The following is a 23276-nucleotide window of genomic DNA, read 5'->3' as shown; positions in this document are numbered from 1 at the left end:
TCCATTAATGTGCACATCCCCTTTCGTGGCGGGTTCCACGAAGGGCGAAACTAGGGCGTGAAGTCACTCCCGCAAGTGACCCCACTCAGCCGAGAACGCATCTCGAGAGCCATAGAAACCAATCACAATCACAATCACAATCACAATCACAATCACAATCATCATATCAAACAACTAACTACAGCACATCACCAATATCCCATTATGGGACTAATACGAGTAGAAATCCTACCCGGAAAGCACAACACGCAGACGGTATCTACACAATTTGTATCAAAACGGCTCCTCTACGAATTCTCCTCCTATCATACAACACATAGATGCTACCATTCAAATACTACTCATAAAAACCCCCAATTCCTAAATTAGGGTTTCACCAATCTTAACAAAACATTATAGAAATTATATTAAAAGCTTACCCTCGACGCAAGGAATCCAACGACACGAACTACGATACGAACCGACCGTCGAACTCCGGAATTGTCAAGAACGCGATTAGGAAGAAGAACTAGTTGCTTTCTCTCTTAAACAGGTTTTAGGTTTTGTAAAAAGTGATTTAAAACAATGACGAATATGCTTAAATACCTTAATCGCGTAATTAACAAAACCCGAGAAAACTCCCCCGTAAAACCGGACACTCGATCGAGTACCCAAGGTACTCGATCGAGTACCCCCTACTCGATCGAGTACCCCAACTACTCGATCGAGTACCCAACAGTCGAAAACTATTTTACTTCGCAACTTGCCCATACTCGACAGAGTAAGGGCTACTCGATAGAGTACCCCCAAGACTATAAATACGGAGTATTACAGTCTTCCCTCCTTAAAAGGAACTTCGTCCCCGAAGTTCAAACCATACTCTAAAAACAACCATACTAACTCGACCTAGACACAACAACATAACTAAGAACTCAACAACTCGACCAAACATAAAACATGAACTCTTAACACCCACTCCACCAACTATGTTTACTTCCTTAACATGACTCACGATATCGTATCCACCACATATATATCTCTCACGACACCAACTTCATACATAACCAACCACCATCCACTAACACTGCTAGCTCCATAATATCATCCACTATCAAATCCAAAATCAAGACACTCCTAGACATCAAACGGAATGTTACATTCTACCACCCTTAAAAGGAACTTCGTCCTCGAAGTTTACTCAGACTCATAACATCATCCTTCAACTGTCAACACTATATAAAATATTCCCACACTCTGAAGCATCACCCTACTACAAGCACGGCCATGGCCTTTTATAAGTATTGTCCACAAAACAAATCCCTCCTTTACGCTACGCTAACACTCTACTTCCAATTTTATTGCCGCATGCACCACCATGAAACTCTCTTTTATTGCATCCTACTCCTCTTAAGACAAATGTTACGTCCTCGTAACTCACTAATACTAAACCCTTAGCTATATTATCTCATTATCCTCATCACCACCACATGTCAAAGATAATCGCCTATAACCTCATTTCCATAACCACTCCTATTTCTCAAGGCTCTCTTACTTCAACAGTTCTCATACTTCAAATCAATCTGCACACCCCTAACCTATACCATAAGGCTCGTAGCAAAATCACCATACTAACTCTCCATTATCACTGCAAACCAACATACCTCGCTATGTAAAGCACTTATCTTCCAGAAGCATAACTCCCGATCCACACTCGTTACTTATACTCACACTAGATCTTCAAGTTCTTTCCTTCATTACCGCAAAACTCATACATAACTTAATATGACACTAATTCCCCCAACGCCCTACACTCACTTGTCCCAACAAAAGATTATGAACTACTCGCCGCTTTCGATCATTACAACACATGTTCCACGAATCATTTTCCATTACCATGTCTACTAAAGCCTTATCTAGAACAAGATCAAAATTACTGTAACAACCTCTCACAACCGTGTCCCATCAATAGAACATCACTATAACATGACAACAACGAAAACATATTCAATTCTATTTCATATCATACTCTACCTCATTCTTAACTTAACTCGGTAAAGAAAACATCAATAAGCAAGACAACCGTCTACTGTTCAACCAAAACTCACAAAGAACAACAAAGAAACGAAACAACAATCTATGTATAATCTGGTATGCACTTTCAAAACTCGTATCATAATCATCCCGCCTACTCCACCACAACCGGTGACGGCATCACAACACCGCCACCAACAACCACACCACAATGCGAAAATACCCGCATCACAATACTAAATACCGTGCCCGGATCACCACCGGAGGCACCACAACCACATCGATAGACATCACAACTACATACAATTCCATAAATACTGACTCGGAAATAACCTTTCGGACAAGAAAACTTACTCACATCCACTTTACTCAATCACAACGCAACATATTATATGAATTAAACAGATAAGCATCTCATGAACATCATCTCTACCATTTCACGGAATACACATGTGTTATTAATACACATAAAATTATAACTAGCCATGTCAAATTAATCAAATTATTACCTTTTTGGATATCATTCAATTAAACTACCGTGTCCAACATATATATTATCGAACATTCATAAAACAACTTTATAATTATCACACCATACCACTTCTTGTGAGGTCCGAACCTCACACAAACATTTACACATATCATAGACCCGTAATCACAACCAACTAGTCAATCCCGACCACGTAAGTTACCACTCAACAAAGGTTACCTATTGTCCGAGCTTAACTCGCATGCCCCTCATCACATTCTTCCATTCGCATCACCAAGACACCTTCGCCATACATAACCATACAACTAACACTCATTATGAGAAACCACCTCCTAAGACTATGTCTTATACTTCCTGACAACCATACTTTTATCAATTCAGTCTTTACAAAATCAGCCTCTTTAGAATTGCCACTTTTCTAATATACCCTTAACCTTAACCACTAGTCAAAGACCATAACACTACCACTGTCTGGACATCAAACCTCTTCACTCATCTCTAAACATCATGATTTCTTTTCTATCTTTGGTTAACATCCCAAACAACGAACATCGAATCCATGAACAAAATTACCTCAACATTCTTCCCAATATTTTCCTTAATTGAATCATCATCCATTTTTCCACCAAAATCTCATATCATGCAGATATTCTACTAACTTCTTACTTTCCTTAATTTCTCGAAACTCATTATTAAACATGTTGTCCTGAAGCTCCCATATAACCATTAACTAACATCCTCATGATAATATCACACATTTCGATGATTCCTTACCTTTATATCACATAACTCCGGTGAATATTTTCCTCAGCTTACTTTTATCCTTCTTTTCTCTTTACACTCAATAATACCAATTAATAGTTCAACTCCTTATTCCTCCTAGCTAACTCTTTAGAAATCCAGTTACCCCTTCGTTGCTCCAAAACTCAAATTCCATTATTTTCTACCGACATCATCCCACTCTTTCTTACCATGGATCTTCTCTTATTATGCTATCACTCACATTTGCCACTAATCTATCCATGGAATCAACGTTTAATGTTCAAACAATTGCATCTCCCTGTTTACATCTCTAGAAATCATAATTCATTTAATACCGTTAATTACCCAAGGAAATCACACAGTAGTTTCGTCTCTCGATAACACAAATTTCCAAACTCAGTCACTACCTGCAAATCCACGTCGCGACATGTCCCATTAAGTTCGCTATATACCACTATTTCCAAACGACCTTTCATTACATATGTTCTTACTCAACACTATTTCTAGCCATCTCCCTCCATAATTTATTATACATCTCAGGTTGCTACTATCCACATCCTTTCTTTCAATCTTTTCATTCTCACGTTCCTTAAACTTACATCATGTCTTGCCCACATTCACTTACATTTTCATTACTCAACATACAATCATGTCACTCATCTCGTCTCACACAACATGCTCTATGCCTCAATTAAGTCTTACTAATTCCAACACATATAAATCATGTCCTCCCCACCGAACTCATACTCATCATAAGTGCCACTCTTTACACCACAAAATTGGGTAACTTACGCGTCAAGACCAACATACATGTAAAACAATGCATAAGGAAGCAAAATAACGCCTTTGAATTAAACATAATATGCAACGAAGTCAAAAGATAAACATATGACCCAAAATAGGGGTCACTAGATCGAGTACAGGCCACTCGATCGAGTAAGGGACTTACTCGATCGAGTAGGTGAAGATCAGAAGCACGTAAAACAAATCACCAGGGCTACTCGATCGAGTAACTAAGGTACTCGATCGAGTGCCCCCTTACTCGATCGAGTACCAAGGATACTCGATCGAGTACCCCAATTCTCAGCACTGTCCAGTTTTCGTAAAACAGTCATAACTCACTCATTTCTTGGTCGTTTTGGACGTGTGACCTATCGTTAGAATCGTAAAAGAGCAAGCTATCACCTCCAATTGGAATCACATTAAAATCATTTACGCATCTCAAGTTATAACAGTTTTAAGACAACTTTGCTGTAATCAGACGACATAACTATTTGATTTTTACTTCCAAACAACTTAAACAACAACCAAGTTAAACGAAAACAACCCAATACTCATGAAACCAGTATTCATAATCATATGTTACTATTTTCAAAAGCCAAACAACAACATTCATCATGCACTTAGCTTATCTAACACTACTACAAAATGACTCTATTGTAATACTTCAAAAATGTTGCATATTGGCTCTAAAGTGTTGCATTATGGTTTAAGCAACATTTTTTAATATGCTGCTTAAAGTCTCGTTGCAATAGCCCAATGCAACATTTTTTGCAACATTTTATACTCAAATGCAACTTTTTTATAAATTGTTGCACCTATTTTCTTTATGCAACACTTTTTTTGAGAAGTTATTGCAACACTTTAAATTTATTAATGCAACATTTTTCTCCTTCCCTCCAAGATTTGGCAACACTTATTTCTACACTTAGCAACACTTTTTTTTTTTTAAAATGAGACATTAAAGCAACACTATTTGGGTTCTGATGCAACATTTCCAATTTTTTCAAAGGCCACACTATTCGAGATCTAATGCAGCTTTCTTAATTCAGATTGAATTTACCTTTTTTGGTACCATCTTTTAAACCGCTACAAACATTTTTCGCACATACAAGATTGATCCAAAAATAATCATTAATTGATCAACAAAACCCATATGTTCATTACAACATCTAAAAATAAATATCCATGTTTTGTAATATATCATGGAAAAATGTCGAAAAGGAAAAAGAAAAGCTAAATGCTCAATTTCCTAACACAATGTCCTAAAATATTTGGGTAGATGAACTAAACATCGTGCAAGTATAAGCCTTCAACGAATCCAATTTGCATCTAATGTTGCATCCATATGTAATCCAAAACAAGACCTGCGACAAAAGATAAGGTCATTTTAAATCATTACTGAATAAGACACGATGACCATACACGGCGAAGAAGATATTTCGTACGTGTGCATAAATTTTTTAAACAACGTACCTAGCTCACATGAAGTAAATGGGAATAAAAAAAAACATAACACAGTTAAGTGTGTGACGCCGACTTGTGGCTTACCTTGAACGATCAAAGCCATTTCAATCTCTTTGCGGTTTCCTAAAATGTGTTGATGGTGATAAAATCAGATCCATCACTTGTGAGTTCTTGACGACATTAATGGATATTCACCTTTGCCAATAGTTACAACTATATCCTACTTATATATAATGCTGGAAAAGATAGACATCTTTGTCACTATAATTCTCATTTTGACAACAATTCTATATAACCCTTTTCTAGATTAATTGCTGAATTGTACAAGAATTCTTACTTAAACCACTTTTCAGTTTTCACGAGTAAAATCATTTTTTCGCCAGTAAACAACTTAAATCATTTTCACGCCAAATTAAGCCAAAAGAGCAAATCAAATTTCCCACCAATACCAAATCGTGAAATAACTCATAAAGAAATGAACTCTTTGTTCAACAAAGGGGGTTGAGACAAATATTACACCAAAGAATGATAAAAACATACCTCTAACATAAGTATTGTTTAGTGATTTCTGGAGGTAACTTTCCAAGAATCTTGCGCAAATTCAACAATCAAAATCTGAACTGGAGGCAAATAGAAAAAACAAATAAAAAACATTAGTGAGATACTAAAGTACTAAACTGTTTGCAGTCCAGTTATAATCTGGTAAAGCATGTTATTAACAGCCGCTCCTCACTCTATGCTATTTCTCATCAAAGACCTAGCAACATTAGTGATACTATTTAGTGGGCACACCACAATATTAGTGGTACATAGACATTTTGCCGAGTACTCAATATTCCCTCCTATTCTGTCTTAGTTTCCCCTTTCCTTTTTCATGCTAGTCGGGTTTTGTTCGCTCTTTCCTTATTTGGAAACATTTGTGTGATCCAAATTCAATTCCACGTGAGATAGGGTGTTTTGTGTGGTCCAAATATATTTCTTTAATTTTTGTGCAAAAAGAAAGTGGAACAATAGACAAATAGGAGGGGTAGTGTATATGATATACTAATAACAAAAATTTTATGGTCTAGTTTGCCGCCATTTAGTTAGGAATTATTCAACTCAAAAGCGCAACATGGGGTCAACTTACTCATAAACACATGTTTAGTGGCCATATTATATGTACTTTGTTTTCTTTGTGATAAGCCATGGATGAGTCATATGAACCATGTCTGACTCATTTATATACTCCATACAGAGTTAGAGGAGGGCTCAGTTTGCTAGTGGCAAGAATGCTTATGGAAGAGATGCTTATAACGCTAAACATTTGTCAGAGAAGCTAACAGATGCGACATTTGAGCAACATTCATATGATCAGTGACTCCCACACATACAAGGTACAAAGGGCATTCATCAATTAGACGTTAGCAGTCAGAGCATCGAATTTTGGAATATCTGAATCTTATAAAAAAAACCTTTTAAATTTGAAGTAATACAATTAGAACGTATATTTAAAAATATCATTAGTAACTTATTGTGCGAATAGCATATACTGATTTCTACACGATTAAACCAATTTGTATTGTCAAAAAATAAAGTTTCATTAAAGTAAAACAAAAGGGCCAACTTTATCGCTATAAAGAGGGTGTGTTCACTTTAGAAAAACTCGGATATAATACACTAAAGAAAATACTTTGAGAAAGAGTCATGTTGAATACCTTTAGTAAGTTCGATTTAAAAGGTTAACATTGTAAGCTAAACGACTTACAACAAATAAAGTGTCCTTACAAATTTCATGAATTATGTAGGAAACAAGAAGCCGCATAACTCAACCTAGCAACTCTTTGCTTCCCAAGCTCAAAAGAAGCAAAAAATTCAGAACACATGAAACCAAGAACAAGCACTACCATAATTACCAGATTCGCTATGAATACACCCTACCAATTCGCGATTTGCTCTTACAGAATGTGTGTTATATGTACTTTTGTTAAGCGACGGGATACAATTCGCTCTTAACGATTCGCGATTCATAGGGTACCAAGCGAATTCGGTAACCCTGAGCACAACAGACAAGAAACCATAACTGTTAAAAAAACCAAGAAAATTCAGGCATGTAATAAGGTGTCAGATTCTTCTACTCCTAAGAATCCTTAGAAAATCAAAGTCCCAACTCTCTTTTCCGATAAATGAATTAACGGTGTTTATTATGTGAGATGGTCTTACACAATAAGACAATACATTTCTACAAAAACTACTCTTTATTAATAACAATAAATATGATTTTTTCATAGAAAAGGACTGTCTTATAGAGTGAAACCTTCTTATTTTAGAATTGTGAAAATTAAAGATGACGTGAAGACAAATGGGGTGCATTGCATCAGAAAATTCCAAACTTTTAAAACTGCGAGCACTCACTGTATGATTCAAAAGTAATACAAAACCAACATTAGGCCTTCATTTTGTACGAGTCTTAGCAACAAATTACTTCATAATTAACTCCCAGTAATTAAGGTTGGCTATGAGACTTGAACATTAGTGGTAAATAAAGAGATGACCAAATTCAATAGTGTATCCAGTGAAAATGCTTTAATGGAGGTGAGGGTAATAAATAATCAATTCATCTTAATCGAGTAGAAGAAATTATATCACCAAAATTAAAAATCAACGCAAACATCAAACAATTGGATAGCAAATAAAATCGAATAGAAAAAAACATGTCGAAAAATAAAATCGAAATTACAGTAACTGAATCGTCATACCTGATAGACAATTGGAAATGATGCAGGTGAAGCCAATTGATGACGACGATTGAATTGAATAGCATAAAACGATTGATATGGTATAGGATGATTGTAGAAGAAAATTGATGGCGATTGATATGTTAAGAGGATGATTGTAAAAGCCGATCGTAGAAGCCGATGGAAATTAGGTCACGTTTGATTTCTAATCAAAACAAGTAAAAGTGTGTATTTTTTCTTTTCTAATTTCACTCTTAACCAAAGTGGCTTGAGGGTAGTGGAGTGCGGGAGTGCCTCAAAGCGTTGCAATGACAACAAATTGAGAGGTCCCGAGTTCGACTCCCTACACGGGAGTGCTGCGGTTACCTGTCATCCTAAAGGATGTCTTACATGGCACACGTGGTTTGCAGGGTATTGCATGTGCTCGGGGGGATTCAACCCCTCGTCACCAAAAAAAAAAAAACATTTGCACTCTCACTAATTTTTGGCTTTTTAAAATTTTGGGTTGACACTTATTCTAATAAGTTAAATAACCCATTGTAGTTATTGGTCGTAATCGGATCAGTTAGGGCAGGTTTGGGTTGGGTCAAGTCGGGTTGGGTCATAACAGGTTCGAGTCATCCTACCCTTCTGAGCCGAGTAGGATTCGCTTTGGGTCGTTGTCGGTTCGGGTTATTTCGGGTCACAGGATGTATCGGGAGTCGGGTTTGGGTGGGTCATTACTAGAGTCGGTTATTCTATCACATTACATCAATTTTTAATCATTAAACTTAGTTTTAAACCATTATTTGATTTACTTATTTCATTGTTAAGTCAAACGTATCAACCTAAAGTTCTAAACCACTTTCCTTTTGATCAATATTTAAGCTTAATAATCGCCGGGTCAATATAGGATCGGATTAGGCTTGGGTTCGGGTCACTGATAATCACTTCGTGTCGGGTTACGGGTTGGGTCAGGTCGGAATCTGTTCGCAACATTCTCGGGTTCTGTTTGGCCGAGTGTGGTCGGTTCAGGTCAGGTCACTCGGGTCATGTCAGACTTACCAGCTCTAATTGTAACATATTTAAAAAAGTGTTGCTATTGCATCCACTAAATGCAACACTTTAAAAATAATGTTGCTATATGTAATGAAGAAACGCAACAATTTTACAAAAATGTTGCAATATTGGTATAAATGCAACATTTATGTGATAAGTGTTGCTTAGCTAATATCTCTAGTTAAATTTGCAACAATAAACGTAAGTGTTGCAAGTAAAATGTTGCAATAGAGCCATTTTGTAGTAGTGTAACTTGCCAATTATGACTTACCCACATGTTTTTATTCTATCACTTTTCGTAAACAAAATCACAAATACATGACATCAAGTCCCCTATTCAAATGTTACTACCACGATGATTCATCTTTTCCACTAATTCATCCATCATACCACATATTTATCCACCATATACGTTCAACATATTCACCCAGCACATGTTCAATTCATACTCCTAACCTTCTGTACTTTTACTCAACACGACAACAACAACATGTATACTTACACATCGCTTTATATATATATAGACAAAACACTTTTCCTTGCGTAATTATAACATGTCAAATTACATGTATCAATAATTATACTTTCATGCTTTACAATCAACCAACATACAATTCACGTCATTATCATCTTTCATCCATCAATTCATACAACATACTACTACATAAATACACACAAAGACACAATAAGCACATAACGATCCCGACACATATCCCATGGTGACCGGTTCAAAATTGTAGGGCGAGTTCGCGACTTTAGGACGTCTCCCAAGTCTTTGCATTAGCTCCTACAACCTTTACCCCGGGTTCATTTTAATTGACTCCCTAGATTCATTAGATTCATTGGTTACAGGTTTCGGATCGTCGCTCGATACCATTTGTAACACCCCCATACTCCAAGTGCCTTACCAAGACCACTCAGGTATGAGGATGTCACCATCTCGGTTACCCGAGGCATGATAATCATAAGACAATGAAGAAACATACTTTATTAAATAAGTTTAAGTGATTACATTACAAAACCAACTGTAAGCAAAATACAACTGTCCTCAAACTATAAACCAACTGAAAGGAACTGTTCTAATAAACACAAATGAAGACTAAAGACTCGATATGTGATGACTCCATCCCAGACTAGATCCCACGCGTATCCAAGATATACCGCTTAAGCAAATCGCTCACCACCCCGAATGGATCACCACAGTTTTAAAACATTTAAACGGGTCAAGATTAATCACACAACTTATATATATATATCATTAATAAGACAAACAGAGCAAAACTGTCACACACACACACACACACCACCAACCAATCCCCATCATCTCAATACGATCGTCCACCGGACCACCACGCCAGTGGGGGACCGCAGCCGTTCCCACCTAAGCCCCGCTCATCGTACGAGCGATAACCCTGTCCATTAATGTGCACATCCCCTTTCGTGGCGGGTTCCACGAAGGGCGAAACTAGGGCGTGAAGTCACTCCCGCAAGTGACCCCACTCAGCCGAGAACGCATCTCGAGAGCCATAGAAACCAATCACAATCACAATCACAATCATCATATCAAACAACTAACTACAGCACATCACCAATATCCCATTATGGGACTAATACTGAGTAGGAAATCCTACCTGGAAAGCACAACACGCAGACGGTATCTACAGCTGTATCAAAACGGCTCCTCTACGAATTCTCCTCCTATCATACAACACATAGATGCTACCATTCAAATACTACTCATAAAAACCCCCAATTCCTAAATTAGGGTTTCACCAATCTTAACAAAACATTATAGAAATTATATTAAAAGCTTACCCTCGACGCAAGGAATCCAACGACACGAACTACGATACGAACTGACCGTCTGAACTCCGGGAATTGTCAAGAACGCGATTAGGAAGAAGAACTAGTTGCTTTCTCTCTTAAACAGGTTTTAGGTTTTGTAAAAAGTGATTTAAAACAATGACGAATATGCTTAAATACCTTAATCGCGTAATTAACAAAACCCGAGAAAACTCCCCCGTAAAACCGGACACTCGATCGAGTACCCAAGGTACTCGATCGAGTACCCCCCTACTCGATCGAGTACCCCAGCTACTCGATCGAGTACCCAACAGGTCAGAAACTATTTTACTTCGCAACTTGCCCATACTCGACAGAGTAAGGGCTACTCGATAGAGTACCCCCAAGACTATAAATACGGAGTATTACACCCAGTTCTATACACTGGTTTCAAGGTGCCATCAGGTAAAGCAACAGACAGAGGGTGTGATAAAACAACAACATTATGCATTAAAGAACTATCTGATGTCATATGATCAGATGCCCCAGTGTCAATAACCCAATCTGTGTGACTGGTAGACCCATAATTAGCATAAGAGTGGGTTAAGGGGATACCTGCAAAATGAGAAAAAGATTGAGAAGCAGGAGTATCAGAATGAGAAGAAGTAGCTCTCTCAGATAAAGCTTGAAGAACTTTGTTCATTACTGAGTCAACAATGCCCTGGACAAGATCTGGTGAGACTTGAGAAGCAACAGGCGTATCAGCAGGTGCAGTAGGAATCTGAGGAGCTGGGATTGTACCCACTGGATTGATGTATCCATAAGATGTTGGATAAAAAGGATTGCCATACTGGGCAGGAAAGGAAGGAACAAAACCATAAACTGCAGCATACTCAGCATCTTGATCATGACTGACTTCTGCATTACTAGCAGTCTTTGATGGTGGAGGTGCTGGTGCAACAACCTCAGCAGAATTACTGTTCTTCTTAGCGTGCTTGGCTTTCCAAGCCTTAAACTTATAGCAATGCTCAATGATGTGACCCTTAATGTCACAAAAGAGACATGTTTGCAATTGAAAAAAGTCTGCAGTCTTATGATTAGTCTTCCCACATTTAGCACAAGGTGGGTTATCAAACTGACCAACAACTGTAGCATTACCAAAATTATCTTTAGACCTCTTGTTTTTGTTATTATCTTCTGCTGTTTTAGGGCCATTAAACCTTTTCTTGGCAGCATATGCAACATTCTCAATACCAGCAGAACCAGTACTGTCATTAATAGACTTCTGTCGTTCTATCTTTTGCAAAACACCTAAAGCTTTATTGATGGGTGGCAAAGGTTCCATAGACAAGAGAGACGACTGAACTTGTTCATACCCAGCATGTAAACCCATTAATAACTGAATCAGCTTAGATTGTGTTTCTCTTTCAACCAATCGTTTCAACAAATTGCAAGAACACTTAGCCATGATTCCACAAATACATTGAGGAACAGGATCTATATGATCTATGTTCTCCCAGAGACCCTTAATCTTACTGTAGTAATCTATTAAGGAAGCGTTTTCTTGCTTAACATTTGCAAGCTCTTTCCTTAACTCATACAACTCAAGAACATTCAATTGCCCAAATCGTTCAACCAACTCAGACCATAAATGTTTAGAAGATTGAGTATATTGGAAATTATCTTGTAAAGTTTTGATCATAGAGTTTTTAATCAATCTAGAAACAAAAATATCACAACGAATCCATGCGTTATACCTCTTATCAGTCTTCTCAGGAAGTAAGCATTCTCCAGAAATGAAACCAATCTTGTTCTTGGAAAGCAGAGCCTGAATAATCTCTCGTTGCCAATGACGGAAGTTGGAGCCATCAAAGAGTGTTTCAGAGAGCTTCAAACCCGGTTGGTCAGTAGGAGACAGGAAGAGTGGATCATCAAGCGGAGAAAAAAGAGATTCTGATTCAGGTTGAGACATATTTGATTGATGATTTTGTGATTTATGATGAATATACGAAGATAAAGATTCAAAGATTTAACAATGAATATGATTGTTGATGTGTGCGGAAGCGTTTTTTAGGATCTATACCACTGATACCATATGAACTATGATGAAACTAGATCATAGTGATCAGATTGTATGATGATGATGAATGTAAAAGAGATGAGAGAGATAAGAAAAGAGAAGAGTAATCTGTATTATTATCAAAACAACTTAACCAATGAGGATACAATGGTATGATATTTATACTAGTGTGTTAGGTACAATTATAAGTCGGTTATAACCAACTAACTCCTAACAGACTATAACAAACTCTATATTCCACAGGCTCAAAGTAAAGTTTTACCCACACGAATAAATACATTTGGAACTTCTATAAAAAAAAAAGCCAGTTAGTTTAATGTAACTATAATAGAAAAGAAAAATTACTATCTACAATTTAATTTAGCCCTTACCTCAAAATAAAGTGCATGCAATGATAAAAGTTGTGATAGATAATTTGTTTCCTTGCGAGTAGAATACCCCTAAAAGTCATATTTTTGAGATCATACACTTTAACCTATTTTAGTTAGTACATTATAATTTATACATAATTGAACATTACATCTAGGCATGTGCATTGCACCGGCATTAAATCTAGTATCTATCTATATTATTAAAGGAAGCTTTTTTCGAGCAATTACAGAGTCTCCAACTTTTGCAAACTACCCTACACTATAAAATAAATAAATAAGATAAGATAAGATAATATTAGTAATATATGGTTATAAGAATTTGGTTAGGCTATTATAATTGAGAAGATTTCTAATCTAAATCCAACATGTTTCCAAGTCATACGTAAAAGCTAAATTGCTAATAAATAAGAGAGCATTAGAGTTCCATAAGCTCAAAACACAACAAGATAATCTCCATGGCTTAAGTTTACGTGAAGACAAATTCCAATACAACTACAAGTCTACAACTCTATACATACTTACATAGTATATATATTTCAGCCGTTCATCGAAATAATTTATTTCGGATGTGTTTTGTTTTCTTATTTTAATTCCATGTGAAATAAAATTTCATTTAGATGAGAAATTAGTGATTATTACAGTTGTGTTCGCTGACAAATATTGTTTGTTTATTTGATGCAGATTAGTGACAAATTGTTGTTGAAAGAACTTATTGAAGATCATATTCATATTTAATGTTATGAAAGGCTGAAGACAAACGTACAACTTTGCTATACATAAGATAAATAAGGTAAGATAAAAAAAACTATGCTTTAAATTTATTATTCTTAAGGTAAGATAAAAAAAACTATGCTTTAAATTTATTATTCTTTGTAGTATTATCATGTAGTACTGGTAAGTATATATACATGGAGGCCATAAACTTCTAAGCATAAATCATGTATTTATTTGTGTACATATAGTTGTGTTTGTATACAATGTATCGTTCAATTTTTTGGAAAAAAAAATGATGATGCAACAGGTTTTATGATCTATTTTTCACTTGGGGTGCCTCTTGCTTTAGCATATTCAAAACCATGTTGATCGAGTGATTGAAACACATTCTTGAACTCAAAGAGGTAATTTGTAGAGCAAAATATACAATGAATTCATATGTTCTATGAATAGGTGAAGAAGCATGGTCAACATTGAATTATTTACTACCGTTCATAGATTATACATCGTAGGTAGTTATTGTGTAAGACTCTCTTACACTGTGAGACAGTCCTTTTATATAAAAGTATAAAACGCACTCAATTATTAATTAATAGTAATAAATGAATGAATTTCCTTACATGAAAGGACCGTCGTATATGTGAGACCGTTTTATACACTGCTAATAATATGTTTTATTTAGTTCTCTTGGTTAATTGTTTTGTATTTTGAGAATGGTCTTGAGTTTTGACTCTTGAGAATTGTAAGGTTACAAATGAGTGTTACACTTACCAGTTTCAAAGTTGGATCGTCTAATTGTACCAATCTCGATGAGTGTATTTTGCATTTTGTCGATTCAATTCCATCAATTGACTTATTTATGTATATTCAACTGTAGGAGTACATAATGCTATCCAAGCTAAGAAAATTAGACGAAGTATATTTTTAGTATTAAAACTACACACGGTATTTAACGGCTTAAGAAAATTTCTACTATTCTATCATATAAAACGTATGTGCAATAGTTTTTTCATCCATCGTTATACACGTGTACCTTGGTACGGTTGGTACTATTGCTTTATCATTAACATTTACGAGTATTTTATATAATGGTAAACAGATAAGTGAGAAAAAAATAAAAATTAGAATTAAAGATATAATTAATGTAATGTAAAATAATACTATTGACTGTCGATTGAAATCTTTTATTGGAAGTTAAATTTTTGGACATACACTAAATAAAAAGTTTGTCCAATAAAAGGTACGTAGTATTAATGATTGACCAAACAATTCTTAGGAAATCAGTTTACTTTTTTTTTTTTAATGACGAAGGGACCCGTAGTTGTTATTTTTTATGTGCACCGGATAAACCTCCGATATACATAATAGCCTCCAAACCACGTATACGAGGTAAGTCATCCGAGAGTAACAGGCTCGAAGACTATAAGACATAGACTTAGGCCATAAACACTTCACAAGATTGCTCTTGATGAGGCTAACATGAGTCCCGTGGGAATTTATATCCATTTTTCTACAAGTTAAGCTTTGTAAATTTAGTTCAGTTTCTATATGTTCAATTCAGCAAAATTAAGTGCAAAATAACAGGACCTTAGAGTATTACTACATCATAAACATAGGATATTACAGGTAGGCCCGGGCATCGCCCGGGCATTAAATCTAGTATATACTTAAAAGAGGAACTTTTGAAGCGATTTCATTGGTCCAAGTTTAATAAACAACTTAAGAATTAAAAAATTGAATATTGTAAAAGATTTTATTTAACTACAAAGCCTTATACGAATATAAAAAGACTTCTATAATCAACAAACTTTGAGTTGATAATATTTTTCTCATGTATTTGACTTCTATTAGTTCACCTCATATCTAAATTATTTATATATAAATATATGAATTTATGAATTATGTTTTACATTTATTATATTACGCCTTGATATTGTATGTATTCTTGAACCTAAATAAATCTATTTTCTAATACGTTTTTTTTTTCTTTTCAGAAACTTAATGAACAGATCATGTAGTCTTATGAGTTACTCTGTATTATTTATGTCACGATGAGTATAATTCCAGAGGAGATAATCATGGAGATCTTAACATGGCTACCTATTAAATCCATTCTAAGCTTCAAATTCGTATCCAAATCATTGCGTAATCTGATTACAAGTCCAGAGTTTACGAAGCTCCATCAACTACGTCGTCGATCCCATATTCGAAAATCAAACGTAACTCTCCACTATTATTCGAGTAAGGCCGCCTTCTTGGGCTCGACGGATTATAAGCTTCATGGAATACGAGAGAACGTAACCAAAAAACGGTATACTTCATTATAATGAAAATTAGCTTCTTATGCATTATCTTTTATTTATTTAGCCAAGTTTTTTATCTGTTTTTTTGTGTTGTTTTTCGTTTTGTAAACTTGTTTGGGACCCTACTCGCTGTAGGTCTCGGGGATTACCCCGCCTTTTAATAAAAAAAAATGCACTAATTCAATTATCTAATATAGTATTAGTCTCATCTAATATTAGATGCTTGAATAATTTGTTTTTCCATGTCTTAGGTTAGATAAAGACGGTTAGACTTCAGAAGGGCTTTGTTCTTTAGTATCTCTTACACAAAGTCTTTGTTCTTTGATTTCTTTTGACACAAATAAAGTGGGCAAATTAAACATTGAAAAGTCGTTATGGTTGATACAACGATCTTTGATAAAAATAATTAACAAAACATGTACGGGGGATTGAATTACACCATCTAAGATATTGAACTTTTTGAATTATTATAAAGCTAATCAAGTTCACAGGTGAGTTTCAAATTGCATTTGTGTAGGGAGATAAGAATCTCCTTATTGTCATTCTTGAAAGTGTTTTCTAAAAGCTTGATTTTTAATATTGCTCGAAATCTTAATTATTTGTAAAAGCATTTAAGGGTGGTTTATAATTATTGGACTATCTCAGTAATGTTCAAATAATTTCCTCTATGTATGCATAAAGATAAATTGATCATGATTGGGTTGTTATTCCACGGGATGTGGCATGTGGGAGACTGGGAGTATTTGGGTCATATTCAATTTCTATTTCATCGATATAAGAATTTTATCATATTACTAATAATAATTTTTTATTTAGCCTAATTATTATATACGAACTACTATTATTAAGTATAGCTAATTAACAATGTTTGCCTTTTGAGTTTCAACATATATCTTGATTTAGCATCTCCAATGAAAGCTTCGGTGGCATGTGTTATGTCCTACATACCATATTGGGAAGGATTTGAATTGAAGTCATAATCAAAAGAATAAACTTAAGCAAGCAGAGCAGATCCTCTGTCTCATTTCATGTCTCATCTTGTGTCCCATTACCTCTCCTAATGACACATTAGCACTTTGATATATAATATTACAATTTTTATTATTTCAAGTGTGATGTGTCATGATCTTAAGAGAATGAGACACAAGACAAGACATAAAAGTGGGACAGGTGATCTATACTGTTAAGCAAGGTTGAATTAGGAATATGACGTATGAGGCTAGGACCTCGGATTCCAGAAGAGTAGATGTCAAATTATTGTAAATTGTGACAATTTTATATTATATGTACAAAATTAATCTGTTAATATGTATAAAATATAAAATATAAAATATGTATCTAATCGTAAATTTTGAGTATTTGATTTTAGGACTAAAATAGTCCAAAGATACTGACATATGAGGGAAGACACACATTATATTCTCTGTAGTAAATTTAGTGTTTTAAATTGCAATTTCAAATAATTTTTACTAATTCCTAATGAAATAAAAGAAAATTGTTTTCCTCAATCCTACATTGTCTCTTTTATTTAACTGCATAATTCACTTTTTCCATTAATATAAAAGATTATAATAAGAGAAGACATTGACACGAAATTAAAAGAAATGTAAAAGAGAAAATCAGGCCAAGTAATTGAATGAGACCCGTCTGCTGCCAACCCCCCCATTAACTCCACCTGCCCACCTGCTTTTACTTCCCCTTCTCCTTCTCCTCCTTCTAGCGAACCCGGAGAATCTCCCTCTCGCCGGTTATCAACTCCATCGGTCAACTTGGGAAAACACTCTAATCATTAAACTTACAAGGAAATCTGTTGATTCGAACCATCTAGTCGCCTCTCTTCGTCTCCTTTGAGTTGTCGAATCCGATTAAATTAATCGGATTAGGGAAAGGTTTTTACTCGTGTAAAATTGATCAAGCCACTGATATTCAAAACATAAAAAATAATGGTCCCTGGTTCCTTCTGGGACACTATCTGCACATTCAAGACTGGTGTCCCAACTTCCAACCCTCCCTTGCCACAATAAACTCCGTCCCAACTTGGCTTATCCTCCCTGAGCTTCCGATTGAATATCACCGCCCTGACATTCTCCGGGCAATTGGAAACTCCCTTGGTGGATTCATTAAATTTGATCCGAATGGTCTAAATAACAACAATGCGAGATTCGCTCGTCTCTCCGTTCACCTTGATCATTCTCGGCCACCGCCAACTAAAGTCTGGATTGGTCCTTTTTGCCAAGAAGTTAAATTTGCGGACAAACAAATCTTCTTTCTTTCAAGTGTCAATGTAGGTGCAATGGGTCTTGCGTGGTCAAGGCTAGAGCTCCTTCTGATGAAAAGCCGGAGGTGGTCCCTTGTGATGGTGATGTTACAACCCCTGACTCCACACCCACCCCTTCTGATCCCCCTGATACAAGTTGGACTATTGTTCCCTTTAAAGGGAAAAGCAAGTTCCCTCTTTTTACCCCCAAAACCGCAAACCCCCCCCCCCCCCCTCTTTCTAGCTTACATTCCCTCTGCCCAAAACCTGCCTAGCAATGCTATTATAACCAGTACTATGACCCCACCTTTGTCCTTTAAGATTGACCTTTTACTCGACCTCCCCTTTTTTAATTCTTCCATCCACCAACCCTTTCTCCCTTTTCCCACTGCCTCTCTCTTTAAACCCCCCTTCTCAATAAATAAAAACTCCTCGAAACAACAAAAAACCACCAAAAACTCAAATGCCCTCCCACACAATGAAACCAGCGAGTTCATTCTCCTTTGCGCCACTTCCCCTCGTCATACCGCTCCCGCCTCTTTCACCTAGACAACGGCGACTCAACCTTTCCAAAGTACCCCGACTGTTCTTCTTCTCCACCCCGGATGCACCACTAAAGGCCTCCTCCCAACCCCCAACACTTACTCTACCAGAAATCCCGATCAACCAAACCGTGTTCATTTTCGAACCTCGCCTCGTCTCACTTCAAGTAACCGCCCCAACCCTCCGATCTCTCCTCGCCAACCCTCTCTCTCCACCACCCTCCTGCCTGAACATTTGCCTCCTCACTACTCGACTCCCAAATCGTTTCATAGCACCTGCCCATCTCCCCGACTTGTCCGATCTAGTGGGCCTACCTCCAGTTCTCCACTGTTTCCTCCTCTGGTTCGTCCAGTTCAAGGGACATCCTCCATTGACACCGGTGGTCCCGGTGGAGCTGGAGTTTCTTCTGGACCCCACGCCCATCTTGCCTCGATTGAGGACGGTCTTATTATTGACCTCTGTGGAACGGGATCTGCTAATTCCCAGCTTCTCCAACACGATTCAAATTTTCCGAACCTCAACCCCGTTGATGGGGCTGGAGTTGTGGCTAAGCTGGATCGCCCTGGACCTGAACCATCGAGAATACTATCTGACCCTTGCAGGGTCAAGCAACAGGGCTCACATCGCCCATCCAGACGGAATCCCATCCGTGGAGGAGGACGCAGAAAACCGGGAAGTTCCGACCGAACTTGTCAACCACAACCTTCTACCTCCTAACATGAATATTCTCTACTGGAATTGCCGCGGCATCGCCCGCCCCTCCTTTACTACCCACATCTCTTACCTTACCAATGCTCATAAGCCTCATATTGTGATCCTTTCCGAAACTCGTGTCAACTCTCCTAACTCCCTGGCTATCGTGCATAGGCTTCCCTTTGACTCTTGGGAAATTCTCGGACCCCCGTCGGCTTCACCGGTGGGATTATTATTCTCTGGAATGCTAAGGATGTTGCTATCACTCTTGTTGAGAAAAGTGACCAGATGATCAACGTTGTGGCTCAGGTTATTTCTAATCATTTCACCTTTGTTTTATCCGCTATTTATGCTAGCCCTAAATTTAGGATTAGGAAAAAATTATGGGCTGACTTGTATGCCCTCTCCCTCAACCTTGATAACCCTTGGGTGTGTATTGGCGATTTTAACGAAGTGACTGGTCCTTGCGAAAAATTTGGGGGTAATAGTGTAAAATGGAATAGAGTGAATCTGTTCAGTGATACCATGGACTCCTGCAACCTGCTCGATATTGGTTTCTCCGGCCCTAAGTTCACTTGGACTAACAAAAGGCGTCACAACCCTGTTTTTGAGCGTCTTGACCGTGTATGGGTTAACCAGCCGTGGCTTGACCGTTACCCAAACTCTCACAACTCTCACCTTACTCGTCTTTCCTCTGACCACTGCCCTATCATCCTTAGGTCCACCTTACCCACTTGCCACTACCCTAGAGCCTTTAAGATTGAGTCCCATTGGTTCTCTGACCCCAGTTTTCTTCCTACCGTAGAATCCTTTTGGACGTCGTCCGTGGCTGTGTCCTTCCAAACTCTCCTCCTTAGTTGTGTCCTAACCGATCGGGCTAGGAATGTCTTTGGAAACATCTTCAAAAATAAAAACAAGCTGAATGCCAGGATTCTTGGGATCCAACGCGAGCTCTGCAATTTTCCTAACTCTGATTTTCTCAACAATCTTAATGAATCCCTTTTGAAAGATCTAAATTGTGTTCTTGATCTTGAGCACACGTATTGGCAGGACCGCTCTCGCATTAATTGGCTTGTGGATGGCGATAGGAATACGTCCTTCTTCCAAAAATCTGTCACCATGCGCCGCAACTTCAACCTCATCATCTCCTTGTTGATGAGGTTGGACACACTGATTCGAGCCATGACAACCTTTCCGCCCACATCACTAATTTCTTCAGCAATCTCTACACCACTGACAAGCTCTCTTGCTCCCGGATGTCTGCTTCCACAACAACACCTATCACGTGCTTCTTTATTCCCCCGAGGAAGAGATCCGCCTTGCTTTGTTCTCCTTGGCTCTAAGAAAGCCCCCGGACCGGATGGGTTCCATGCGGGTTTTTTCAAGAGTCATTGGCACATCGTTAAGGAAGATCTTATTCCTTTCATTCAGCATATCTACTCCACCAAACGTGTTCCTGAAAACATCAACAAAACCACTATCTCTCTCATCCCAAAAATCCCTTCCCCTCAAACCATTAAGAACTTCCGACCCATCAGCCTTTGCAACACGACCTATAAGATTATTACCAAAATCATTGTCAATCGTCTCAAGCCCCTCATGTACAAAGTCATCTCCCCAAACCAAGGCAGCTCAATCCCTGGCCGCGGAACTGATGCCAACTACATCATCGCCTCTGAGATTCTCCATTCCATGCATGTTTCCAAATGCAATGTCGGTTGGTTTGCCCTTAAGCTTGATCTTGAGAAAGCCTTCGACCGTCTTGAATGGGACTTCATCCATCTTTGTCTTACCCACGCTCAAATTGACAACGACACCATTTCCCTCATTATGAGTTGCATCTCCTCTCCCTCCACCCAAGCCTCCTTTAATGGGACCCTCTTACCTTGCTTCTCCCATTCTAGAGGAATTAGGCAAGGAGACCCACTCTCTCCCTACCTCTTCATTATTTGCATGGAGGCTCTCTCCACCCTCATCCATCAGTCTTGTTCTGACATGGAGTGGTCCCCATTTCCCCTAGGGAAAGGTGGAGCCTCCTTCTCCCACCTCCTCTTTGCTGACGACATCCTTTTGTTTGGCCGCGCCTCTGAGCGCAACTTGTGTGCCCTCCAGGATACTCTCCTTAGATTCTCGCTCCTCTTCTCTCGTCAAAAGATCAACTATTCCAAAAGCAAGGTCATCTTTTCTAAGCATACCCCCACTGAGAATATCAGCATGTTTGAATCCACTCTTGGCATCAAAGCCACTTCGAACCTTGGAACCTACCTTGGCTTCCCCTTGAAAGGAACTAAACCTAATAAAGCCGACCTCCGTCATATCATTGATGCCATTCAGTCCAAGCTGGCCAATTGGAAAACTCGGTTCCTTTCTAAGGCTGGGAGGCTTTGCCTTATTAAATCCACTTTGAACGCTATCCCTTCTCATTCCATGCAATGTATCCGTCTCCCTGTCTCCATCCTTAATGATATTGACAAGAAAGTCCGCTCTTTCCTTTGGTCGGGCACCTCTTCTAAGAGACTTCACCTCTCTAGCTGGGACCTTGTCACCCAACCCTTGGGCCGTGGTGGCCTTGGCATCAAAGCCGCCCGACCATTAAATGATGCTTTTTCCACCAAACTTAGCTGGAAACTCCTCATTGACAAGACTTCTCCCCGCTTTCTCCGCCATTCGAGTAAGTACCGACCCCTCGCTCTTCGTCCTTCCGTAATGGCTCCCACATTTGGAAAAATGTGGGCATCGGTCTCCCCATTCTCAACAATTTTCTCATCTGGTCCATAGGGGATGGAGCTTCCATTTTCTTATGGACTGACCCTTGGTCATCAATTGGACCCCTAAGAAAGGTCATCCATGGACCCCTCAATGCCACATCCCTTAATGCCAAACTTAAGTCCATCATCTCCAATGGCTCTTGGAATCTTGATAGCCTCGACTTTGTCCTTCCCAGTGACATCATTTCTTCCATTCTAGCCATCCCCCTCCCCTCCATTGGCAAGCCCGACCTCCTCACTACCTCCCTCGCCCCCAAAAATAAGTTCTCTCTTGGTTCAGCCTACTCCTCCCAGTGCGATCCTTACATCCACCCTCCCTCCCTCTCGCCTAACCTTGATTGGTTATGGGACCTCCCTTCCCTCCCAAAGATTAAAGTCTTCCTTTGGCTCTCTTGGTGGGACAAACTGCCCCACAATTCTACCTTGCACAAGCGAACCATTCTCCCCTCCTCCTCGTGCTCCCTTTGCCTTAGCCCTTCCCTTGATGAGACCACCTTACAC

The 23276-nt window shown here is 38.1% G+C and overlaps 1 long non-coding RNA gene across 4 annotated transcripts; it reads right to left on the bottom strand.

Annotated features, from left to right (window-relative positions):
- Positions 1 to 5199: 5199 nt before the first annotated feature.
- Positions 5200 to 8503, bottom strand: LOC141639912 (uncharacterized). 4 transcript variants are annotated; one of them, XR_012542762.1, is made up of 4 exons: positions 8248 to 8503; positions 6050 to 6129; positions 5594 to 5745; positions 5200 to 5409 (listed from the first exon to the last, which is right to left on the bottom strand). It is a non-coding gene; the product is annotated as an uncharacterized LOC141639912 (long non-coding RNA). The 4 variants fall into 4 exon arrangements; XR_012542760.1 differs by having other exon boundaries at positions 5200 to 5745; positions 8248 to 8497; XR_012542763.1 differs by having other exon boundaries at positions 5200 to 5632; positions 8248 to 8497.
- Positions 8504 to 23276: the final 14773 nt, after the last annotated feature.

Source organism: Silene latifolia, unplaced genomic scaffold, assembly GCF_048544455.1.
Source record: "Silene latifolia isolate original U9 population unplaced genomic scaffold, ASM4854445v1 scaffold_600, whole genome shotgun sequence".
NCBI lineage: Eukaryota > Viridiplantae > Streptophyta > Magnoliopsida > Caryophyllales > Caryophyllaceae > Silene > Silene latifolia.
The sequence above is the reverse complement of the archived record's forward strand: the minus strand, read 5'-3'. Positions and strand labels throughout refer to the sequence as shown.